At 36.2% G+C, this 12,034-nt stretch overlaps 1 protein-coding gene and 2 non-coding genes across 7 annotated transcripts in view; 2 read left to right on the plus strand and 1 right to left on the minus strand.

Annotated features, from left to right (window-relative positions):
- The window catches only part of LOC142337894 (uncharacterized), a 164,393-nt gene that overhangs the window by 70,246 nt on the left and 82,113 nt on the right, over nt 1–12,034 (minus strand). The window lies entirely within an intron of this gene.
- Nucleotides 2,620–2,690, plus strand: Trnag-gcc (transfer RNA glycine (anticodon GCC)). Its single transcript has one exon. It is a non-coding gene; the product is annotated as a tRNA-Gly (tRNA).
- Nucleotides 2,897–2,968, plus strand: Trnah-gug (transfer RNA histidin (anticodon GUG)). Its single transcript has one exon. It is a non-coding gene; the product is annotated as a tRNA-His (tRNA).

A 12,034-nucleotide genomic window follows, 5' to 3' on the forward strand; every position in this document is an offset into this window, starting at 1 on the left:
AAGGAGAGCGGCTAAATGATAGTTGACGGCAGCTATTAAAAAAGAAAAGATCTTGAAGGAGCGTCACAAATAAATAAATCCAAACACTTTCGTTTTTGACAAATTTAAAAAAAAAACAACCAACAAATGTCGGGCGAGTGTCTCTCAAACATTTGCCGAGTAGTTAGTCAGTAGGTAGTTACGGTTTAGAGTCTAGCTTTAGCTTAATTGAAGCGCGGGTTGAGCGCGACGGGGGGAGCGCTGAGTTACGCGTGGAACGATGTGCTGCGGTTTGAGGGCTTCAAGTGGGAGGGGGCAAACACTAAGAACATAACCGACTAATGTCTGGCGAATTGCTCTCAAATAACCTTCGAGCGGTTGGCTTTGCAAGTAGCTAGCCACGGGTGTGCACCGGGGGGTGCACAAAATCCCGTTTTTGAGCACGGCAAGTCTAAAGGCTCAAGACCAAAATGTCAAGCGAACTATCGCATGAAAGATGGCAAGACTAATATGATTGCTACCAACTGAAAGTAATTAATAAGAGCCATTTAGATCACACGAAAATCAATATATAGAAAGTAAAAACATCACGAGAAGTGAAATCAAAAAGTTATAGAAAAAAAAGGTCAAGCAAAAATTTTGTATAAAAAACCACGTTTATAATAATTGCTTCAAATTTCGTTCGAGAGCAATAAAATATTACCTACGAGAAGCTGCAAACTTTTGAGGTTTATCAAAGAAACTAGATAATGGCTATTATCTTAAATTCTATATAACACGTGCCTTTTAACATGTTTCAACAAAAATATCAAATATTTGACGATTTCGTTGCGCTTTTAGATTAAAAAATCTGGACAGAACAAATTCAACTTATAATTACAAATACCAACGTCTAGAGTGAAATCAACTAGCCGGCAAAATGCCGGAAAATAGCCGCCGTTGACTCACTTGACGCACATAGTGATTAAGCAAAAAAGAAAACTAAAAAGTGTTCTAATTGTTCTCAAAAAATGTTCTAATTTGGCTTGCAGTTTGTTACATTCTATAATAATTCTCAATTTAGCTTCTAAATTGAAGGCTTTTAGGATTGATACTAATGCTAGCTAGAAATGGCTCTAATGCAATTTGATAACCTAATGCACTACGACTTAATGACCGGTTCTTCCCGTTTCTTTTATTTTTGCTCTTTTGACCATGACCGTATTCACTACATTGCGTAACTCAATAAGTGCAAGAGTATAAAATCCAATCAGTTGAAACAGTAACGGAGCTAAGTCTGAGTAATGACCTAGAAGAACGTGTTCAAAAGGAAAAGCGAATTAAAAAATATAGCATGAGAAGTCTTGACAAACGATTTTCCTGACCAACAATTTCAAGAATTTTCATTAACTAAACAAAAAACTAGACCTACATTGAACAATTAAACCACTTGTGCAAAAAAACGAAATTTTCTTCGAACACATCTTTACTTCAAACACATTTCAGTCTACTTTGAAATCAGAGCGAAAAAAATTCACGCCGCAAAACCACTAGTTTTTTCGCTCCACTTCCTGTTTCGGCGTGACCCAAGATTACCACTCCAATTTGACTTCAAAAGACTTCAAAAATCATGAAAATGTGTGGACAGATCTTTAAAAAGGGATCTATTCCGTTCCCCTCCAGTGTTTTTTATGACCCACCGGCGAAAAACAATAGATCCAAAAAAGACAGCGCCCCCAATACAATTGAAATTCTTTGAATTTTAAAAACATAGCCGGCAGATTGCCGGAAAATAGCCGCCGTTGACGCGCTTGGTGCACATCGTGATTGAAACAGAAAAAGAATAACATAGCTGGCATATTGCCAGAAAATAGCCGCACTCGCTGCGTAGATCTGCAGTCTGAAGTAAAAAAAGACAGACCAGAAAATTCGTCTTTTCATTGAAGGCTGATATGTTATATTTTGATTAAAAATCTGAAGAAGTTTTTGCTGCCTCTATTAGCTGCTCTCAAATAACCTTCAATTAGAGCGACACATACCCATTTGACCTTATCTCTTTGAATTAAAGTAAATAAAAGTCAATTTCAAAGTGAGGAAGTTATTTTTGAGAGTGAGGTAAGTCAAGTTGTGACGTCATATCGTCGTAACAAAAATCGCGACGACGAAATAAAAAAACCAAGAGAAGGCCAATAATAGCCCCAGCTATCGCTGTGCGGCAATTAAAAAACCAAGAGAGGGCCAATAATAGCCCCAGCTATAGCTGTGTGGCTATTAATAACTGTTCTTTCTTGGCTAAAAACGAGTAATGGGGGTCGTAAAAGGTGGGTCTTTCCCATTATAGCCCCCCCCCACTCCCAGCATAGTTGTTAGATAATCTATAGCACCCCCCAAATATGGTAAACATACCATGATGGGGGTTATATATTTTTTAATAATTTCGTGGGGGGGCTATAATGGAAAAAACCCGTAAAAAGTGTACGGAGTGAAAACAGAGCAGATCCAGATTTCAAAAGATGGTGCGAAAAAAGACAGTATGGCATAGATAATCCCTATTGTTTGGTAAATAATCCTTGGCTAATGACCTTACGTCCCATGAATTTTTGGAGGCGATGAGAGAAACGTAGTCTACTTCAGAGCAAGAGATCTCGATAACCAATTCAAGCATCGGTGGTTCAGTGGTAGAATTGTCGCCTGCCACGCGATAGACCCGGGTTCGATTCCCGGCCGATGCAAGTTATACTTTTACTTTGTAAAATACAATATGAAGAGAACTCGGATAACATCACATGCAACTCGCGCGAATAACAATTGGATGCCAATCAACTATCTCAAACTTATTGTGCAGGAGTTTCGAGAACACTCAAAGTGCAATAAAATGCTATGCACCGTGTATTATTTTTTTTTCATCATTTGAACAAATTCTAAACAGGTTCTTTCGGTCCAGATCGTCTAGTGGTTAGGACATTGCGTTGTGGCCGCAATAACCCAGGTTCGAATCCTGGTCTGGACATCTCTTTTCGTCAATGTACATTGATAACGCAAATAGCTTCTATAGTCACACTAAATTCACTTGAGGACATCGCCGTTACAGACTGATCACATTAATTGTAATAAAAAGTATAAAGATGATAAAAGTTTTAATAATGAAAAAAATCAAAAAGGACTAACTTCGGATGACTTTCTCTCAATCGACAGGCATGGGTTCGATTATATACCATCCTCTCGGGAACTAGGGGTTGTGTGTAGCCTGTTTTAGCGCAGAGTCGATAATTTCACAAATTCGCAGCAAATAATGTTAGCTTATAACAGGCCAGAACAAATACTTAAATTCGAAAAATGAAACCATATTCCGCACACTTTTTTTCAATGGTTTTTAATATTAAATTCCAAATAGAGCCAAATAAATTCAGCTTCTCAAAATTATGAATGCAAGCAATTTGGATCAGGCATGTAATTCGAGAAAACACCGCAAAAATTTTGAGCATGCAAGAAAAAGATCAATCAGATAGAACGTAAACTCTGGGGGGGGGGGGGGGGATTGAGAAGCTGAGGCACAAGTTTTTGAAAAACAAGGTGGAGTTCTACACCGACTACAAGGGTAAACGATGCCGAACTTTACATGCTGCGTAGATAACAAATACGCTTAGTAGAAAAGTTACATCAAATTCTAACATTGCAATCAAGCCGAAACAAAAGGAACCTCACGTTAATCTAGTGTCTCAAAAAATTTCCACAATAATTAAAAACAAATATATTAATTAAAATAATTCGTATTTCTGAATTGAGACAAAGTTTTGAAGACTCTTCAATTCAACAGGTCGTGCTTTACCTCTGAAATTTAGATAGATGTATCGAAGAGCTGACAATCAAGACAAGTAATGAAAACTTTTTAGTAATAAAAATTCAGCTCAAAAAGAATGGAAATCCAATACAAGAATTAGGAATCAAACGTTATTAAACATAAAATATGGGAAGCAAACTAACCAGACCTTAATACGAGCAAAAATACAAAATAAATAGTAAAAGAATCTACATAACGAACTCAGTAGCCAAAAACTGGAATTTGGTATCGATGAATACGTGATTACAGATTATACTAAGCCGGCATCAAATATCAATGAAAGCTTCTTTTTCGTCTGACGGTCGATTTAATAGCCGTTACGGCGTTTCCTTCAAAAACTGTTTTAAAATCTCACACATTTAAAACTAGCGAACTAAAATTATATTCAGCAAAAATTGCTGTGCGTAGACTTTTTGGCTCCTTAAGCTAGTTTTGACTATCACCGGATTGTACAGATTTCAGAAAACATTGGGGTGGAGTTATTCTTTCATTTCACGGATATTAATGGACAAATTCGATCTACATGCAATGAAAGAATGAATTCAAAGACGGAATATACCAACAAGTAATTTCAAAATAAACCGCGAAAAACAGCGGAGTTTTCAACGACGGTTCTGAAGTCAACAATATTTTGTTTGACAGTGAACAAATGGTCAGAACAGTTTGACTAGCCACAGGAATAACTGACATCTCATTTGATAAAATGAGTCTTGTCTTTACAGAAACAGACAGATTTCTTTTTTGACAAATTCTACATGAATTGAAGAAAATACTGGAAAATGGCGAGAAAATTGAAACTAAAACAGCAAAAAGTCAAAAACCTGCGTGACATGCGGATTAAAGCAAGTGTTGCAACATTAGATTCTCAATAGGCTTGCTGTGAAAAAGACATCAGTAAAAAATGAAAACAAAACCAACTGTGAAATGAATAGAGAAAAACAGTAACCACTTACCCCGTGCAATGCGCAATTCATTCGGATAAAAACATGTTCATAATTCGGTCAAATACTCTGGACAAAAATACGACATGACCTTTAGTAAGACAGGGGTTTTTAATTAAAAATATTGCCTTGGAGCTTCTGAATTTCAATTAAAAATTGTATTTAGAGGCTATCATTTTCAAGAGCATTTAAAAATTACTACACCTGCGTCAATGACAATTCAAATCTGACAGCCAAATTTTGATTACATACATTTTTTCAAGCCTGAGAAAAACAAATCCTCCAATTTTTCCCAGCAAAACTCGACAAAAATTCGACAAAAAGGTAAACAGAAGGAAAACGATTCGAAAATATTGGAAGCAGAAAAATGCCTTAGAACATTGAAGTGAAAGTGCATGCTGATTAAAGTGCATACAGATTGTGATTGAGCGAGCTATCGGGGTATTTATGTCTTGTTTAAATCGCACTAATTAGTCAAGAGGTAAAAACCCTTGAAAATCAGTCAAATTTGTCGCTAAAAACTAATACATAGAATATCCAAACTGTCCGAAAAGATATACAAATATTTGAACAGCAATCAACCTCATTTTTAAACATACCCGGCAGATTGCCGGAAAATAGCCGTCGTTGATTCCAATAAGCATGAATGGGATTGAACGAATAGAAGATATTGAAAAAAAAAGATTTTTGTACAAAAAAGTTTTTTAAGTCCGATTTATTTTGATGGCATTTCGTAGTTGAACACTTCTGTTTCTTATAGAGAGGCTACAGGGGCTACTATCAATTCCAATAAGCATAAGAGATGGTAACTAAGACTTATAGGAACGACGTTCAAATAGCGGGCATCTAAAATTGGGCTTTATGGGTTTATCCCCTTTTTTTTCTGACTTCAATTTTTTATACTGAATGTGTTCATTTTGAATTGCTTTGCTGAGCAACTGATTTTCAAATTCATTTTTAGCAGAATGAGAGAAGAGAGAAATTAGCCTACAGAAGTCAAAAAGATTTCACGCAAAATGTCGAAAAAGCGGCAAAATGGTAAAGCGAAAAAAAGTTGACGAAGTAAAAAAAATAGGAGCGCAATAATAGCCGGCTGAGAAGATGAGGGCGGCTATTAAAAACGAACCTGAAGTACTGGTTGTTCGAGCGTAGCCACGGGGGGGGGGTGCACCGGGGGCTGATGAGGAGGGGGTGGTTGGAGCAACAGTGGGGTGGGGTGCAACATCGCAGTTGGGCGGGGGTAGAGGCAAGGGGGGGGGGGGGGGTCAACAGTTGGGGTGTCTTCGACCTCTAAGAACCGCCCTTCACGCCATAAGTAAGTATAAGTCTCCAAAACAGTTTGAGCTGCAACAGAGCTGAAAGGATGCCCGCTGGGCGCTAACTGTTTATCTCGTTTTTGTGGACGAAAGGTCAACTGCATCAGACAAAAAAATCATTCAAGCAAAAAATCACAATTACAAGCTAGAATTACAACAAAAAGAGAACAATAGCTGTAAAAATAGCCGAGGTGATTTTAATTCAAGAAGCTTGAAACGAAAAACAATTAGGAAGTGACAGCTTAGAAGATAATGAACTGATAGAATTTGAAAATTTGAATTTGAAAAAATAATAGAAAGCAATAGCGCACCACACACACAAAAACTGATGTATTTTCAGTTGTCTCAATTACAGAAGGAGGTCAAGGACGATAGTTGACTCAGTTGGTTTCCCACCCGTCTTTTCAGTCATTTCAGTGACATCTAGTGAATTTAGAGAATTTTAAGTCAACGTCAGGGAATAGAACTCGAGAACTATCAACAAATGTTGGTTACTAGTTAACCCATTTCTCAAGACTAGTAAATTGAGTAAAAGTTGGTCTTAACAAAAATTGTTTAAAAAGACCAAGCATAGCCAACAAAAAGCCGAAAAAAGCCGCCAATGACCCTAGTACCTGATGTTGCGATTGAAAAAATGACGACAGCCTAAATTTTTCTAAGTGCCAGAAAGTGTTCTAATTTGGTTCGCAGTTTCATCAGATTGGATAAATATGGTGAATTCAGCCATATGCGTAATACTAGAACAAATTAGCATATTAGTAATACTAGAACAAATTAGCACGGAGGACCATATGCGTAATACTATAACAAATTAGCAGTATACTTAAGACCTAATTCACAGTTTTCAAACATTAGGTCTTAGCACCCAGGGTCTATTGGTTTATCCCGTTTACACTGATTTCTCTCTTTCAACTTGATCGGATTCACGTAAATGCGTTGAATGAAGTCTCTGAAATCCATTCAGCTGCAACCGGGAGGGAGGAATTCGAACGTTAGTGTCGACTCTTGTGAAACAAAAAACAGTAAGAGCAAATATAAAAAGAGAGCGACTCAATATTATTAGCCGTTGAGAGGCTGACAGAGGCTATTAAACAGACTAAGAGAAATTACACAAGACCGAAAAATCTTCATGCGTATCTCAAATATGACGCACCACTCATAAACCAAAATGGCTTTAACAAACAGACTGCCAAACTTTGTTATAAATGTGAAAACTGTCAAAAATTGTTATAATTGGACGAGCAGGTTAGGGTTAGGTTAGATCACAAAACAATACGTTTGATCGGGTCGTCAACTGATGGTTGTTACGCTAAAAACTGATGCTAGCTACATAGCGTAATTCAATGAGCAAAAATTTAATTCCATTCAGTTGAAATAAGGAGACAGGCCAATCTAATGCCAAGCTTGAAAGCTATTACCCGAGTAAAACAAAAAACGTGATCAAAAGATGAATCAATTTAAAAAAAACGAACAGCAGGAAAAGTCCAAAATTAAAATCCAACCACTCAAAACCTCAAGACCTGCGTATCAGACTCGTTAGAAAAACAGACTTCCAGCGTCAACAGAGCATAAACCAAACAAAAACAGCAGCCTTTGATAGTCAACAGAGCAAATGAAAAACAAATTTAAGCAAAAAAATCTCACTTATGACGTTATGAGAAATAAGTACTATCAAAGTATTTAAAACAAATAACAGCATATTAAGTCAACGTTTACAATAAGGAAAATTAGACAGCTAACGTCACCACTCCAGAACATCTCTCAGAAACAAAAAAGCATAACAGATAAAAAAAATATTCGACAAAATTCAATTTCACCAAAGCTTTTGAGAAAAGTCCACATGCATTCAATTCAAAACTTAACTAAAAATTAAATCTTTATAAAACAAAAATCATCACTCATTAGAAAACATTTAAATACACTTTTAAATACGCGAAAGGGCTCGCACTGCAAAAGGAAAAAATGCAGCAACATTTTGAAAATTCACTAAAACTAAATTCAAAACGAATGGTCTCAAATACAAAACATACCAGGCATGTTGCCGGTAAATAGCCGCCGTTGATTCTCAAAACCCCTATTGGGATTGAAGCAACAGAAAAAGGGATATAAATTGATTTTTGTACAGAAAAATTTCCAAGGAGCAAACACTTCTATTTCATTCCGAAGCTAGGCATACTCCCGTTCCTTAATGAGAGAATACAGGGACTAGAATCAGAACCAATCAGCATTAGTGATGGTACAAGACCACTAAGAACAGAACTAAAGTAGCTGGCGTATAAAATTGGGCTTTATGGTTTTATCCCGCTACCATTTTGATTTCAATTGTATGACTCCTTTCATTTTAGATTGAATTGCGAGCAACTGCTGTTTAAATGAACCGAAGAATCAAAATAGCCCAGAAAAATCAAAATTATTTTCCTTAAAATTTCGAAAAAGCGGCAAATGACAAAGCGAAACAAATATTTATTCGACGAATTAAATAGGTGAACATATCGGAGCGCAAAAATAGCGCGCTCCGAAGATGAGGTCGGCAATTAAACAAACATTAGCTCAGGCTGGCAACACTGTGAATTGGTGCATCCTAATCTAAAAAAAACAATGAAACCTGTCAAAACTGAGACCAAGTGACTGTGAACCAATTACTTTAACAAGCACGAAGGAAACATAATTCTTGAAAGCGAATATTCTTAGAAACATTTTTGGAAGAGCCTGTAGATAGTCCTAATAGCCATAAAGTAGACTTGAGTGTTGTAACACACAGATAGAAATACATACAGACTTGAGTTGAAAAAGTTACCGACGCATCTCAAAACACTGTAAAAACATTTATAGAACAATTATTCAGGCTTGTAAAATTCATTCCTTTTATTCTGGACTTCTATTGCAGAAATAATTTTCTTTGATCTTAAACGATTTCAAAACATAGCCGGCATAATGCCGGAATAGCTGCGAAAAAGACTTGCGTGCCATATAATATATAGAAACAGATACAGAAATATATGTTATCGACGCCGCTAAAAAAACTTATGCAAAAACATTCAGCGATAAATTTAAAAGGCATGTTGAAATTCACACCACGAAAGCCTTTTCATTAGCGGCCTTTAGTGCACATATGATTTCTTTTGACCTCAAGCTAATTCAAATTAAACTTATGTTTGAAAATGATAAAATCATTTTATGGAGTGAGGTACGTCAAGTATTATCAAAATCTGATCACGTAACTGACTGGAAAACTTTTACTGCAGAGAGTGAGAAACGACGTCAATGAGAAGAAAAAGGTCATTCAGAAAATTTGACTATCTCAGCTTTGCGGAATTAACAGAAGTAAATGAAAAACATAACCGACTAACGTCACGCGAATTGCTCTCAAACGACCGGCGAGCAGTTGACTTGGTCAGTAGCCAGCTAAGGTTCAGTGAGGCTAACTTGAGCTTAATTGAAGAGGTTTGAGATGAGGTTAATAAATGGTGACTTCAAGTCACATAACAGTAGCTGAAGTGTGGCATCAACAAAAGAGTTAAGGAAAGAGAGAGAAAGAGATAGTGTGCGAGATATAAGTTGAACGGGAAACAGAAAAAAAAGATATCCCAACCAACAGAGAGGGAGAGAGCGCTAGGAAAATTTTCCATGACGCGAGTCGACTCTGCAACTTCTATCTAATTTTCTATCCTTGTTAGTAACTAAATCAAATAGAAAAGACTGAAACTACAAAATTCAAAAAAAGTTTCTACATTTCGCAGTGAAAAAAAAATGTTCATATCCATTTTTTTCTCTGGAGTTCTGTCATGTAACCCATCTGAAAGACCTAAAAAGTTTCGTTGGCCAGTAATGATCGTTGGCCAGTGAATGAAAAGGACAACAATATTCAAAAATTTTGAAAACAATCTCAAATTGTAACAAAATCATGCAAAAATTTTTGATATTAATATCTTAAAAACCATTTCACTGCCTCAAGAGACTATCCAGTGTCCCTATTTCAAGCCGTAAAAAGTTTCACTGGCGCATAACGTTCCATAAACTTGGAACATGATAAGAATTTTTTCGAATTATAAATTGCTTAAATTCGAGCCAAAAAAATATTGATAACCATTCCATTAGATCTAAAAACTATACAGCGGCATTTTATCAAACCTCGGAGGAGGTCACTGGGCGCCTGGTGGCGAAAAAAATCGGAAATAATCAAAAACATTCAAAAAACATTAAAAAATTGCAAATATTTTTTGAAATTGCTTATATTCGTGAAATTAAAATCTTGAAAAACATTCCATTATAAACATACCCGGCAGATTGCCGGAAAATAGCCGCCGTTGATTCCAATAAGCATGATTGGGATTGAACGAATAGAATATATTGAAAAAAAAAGATTTTTGTACAAAAATATTTTTTAAGTCCGATTTATTTTGATGGCATTTCGACGTTGAACATACTTCTGTTTCTTAGAGAGAGGCTACAGGGGCTACTATCAACACCAATAAGCATTAGAGGTTGTAACTAAGACTTATAGGAACGACGTTCAAATAGCGAGCATCTAAAATTGGGCTTTATGGGTTTATCCCGTTTCTATTTCTGACTTCAATTTTTTATACCGACTCTGTTCATTTTGAATTGCTTTGCTTAGCAACTGATGTTCAAATTCACTTTTAGCTGAATGAGAGAAGAGAGAAACTAGCCTAGAGAAGTCAAAAAGATTTCACGCAAAATGTCGAAAAAGCGGCAAAATGGTAAAGCGAAAAAAAGTTTGACGAAGTAAAAAAAAAATACGAGCGCAATAATAGCCGGCTGAGAAGATGAGGGCGGCTATTAATTAGAAACTATGCGGTATCCTATCATCAAGCCCTCGAGGAGGTTCCTTGGATCTTGAGGCTAGAGAAACCTAAAAAAATGACAAAAATATTCAAAAAAAACTTGACAAAATTTGTGATATTAAAAAGTTGCAAACTATTCAATGGCCAATAAAACTATGCAGTAACCTATTATCAAACCCTATTTCAAAAAACTTAAAAATTGCATTTTTTTTCAAAAAAATGCTTAAATTCGTGATATTACAGTCTCCAAAAACATTCCATTACAGATTATTAGACATGCATCGTAAACATAGCCGGCAGATTGCCGGAATAGCTGCGAAATAGACTTGCGTGCCGTAAAATACAGATGGAAAAAGATACAGAAGTGAGTTGATAATAGTTATCGCCGCCGCCTATAAAACTTACAAGATTATTTCAAAGGTTGTTTTTGGGTGCAAAACAATTTTCCCTGTCGGGTCTCGAACCGGCGATCTCCGGATTAACAGCCAGTCGCCTTAACCACTCGGCTGTCGGACCATACAATCTGTTTCCTTACAATCAACTTTGTTTTAGGAACAGATTCTGTTTCTGAATAACCGCAATTTAGGTCACGCAGAAAGCGTGAAATCAAGCGCGAAAAAGCCATTTAAGCAGTGACGAGACAGAATGTTCTAGAACAAATGTAAAACGAAAATGAAGCGTCAGACGACGAAACAAAAAAAACCAAGAGCACCGCAATATAGCTACGCTCAGCTTACAGCTTCGCAGCTATAATAAAAATATTTTATGAAAAAAATTAAAATTAACAAAAATTTTCATAAATTTTGTCTGTATACTGGTCTTACTGCTGGAGCCGTCATATATACATTACTGACGAGTAATCGGTCAAGCGAAAAATCGCAAAAGTCCACAGGACTAATAAATTGCCACAAACTCCGTTTGAGAGCAACTAATGAATGGCCAACATTAAATAGAAAAGTGCAGATTTTTTCCCATAAAAATTCCTGTTTTTACAAACGTGAACAAAACAATTCATACAGATAATGCGATACTAACTCACCTTTTCACTCCCAATTATAGGGGGCGTGAAAATTGTTATATTCAAAAGAATCGAAATTGGCACCAGTTCATCAAGAGTAATTTGCCATTTTAACTGAGGTAAAAATAACCGCGATTAATTTGTTGTTATCGATG

The sequence above is a fragment of the Convolutriloba macropyga genome, chromosome 4 (genome assembly GCF_964194025.1).
Source record: "Convolutriloba macropyga chromosome 4, txConMacr16.3, whole genome shotgun sequence".
Classification (NCBI taxonomy): domain Eukaryota; kingdom Metazoa; phylum Xenacoelomorpha; order Acoela; family Convolutidae; genus Convolutriloba; species Convolutriloba macropyga.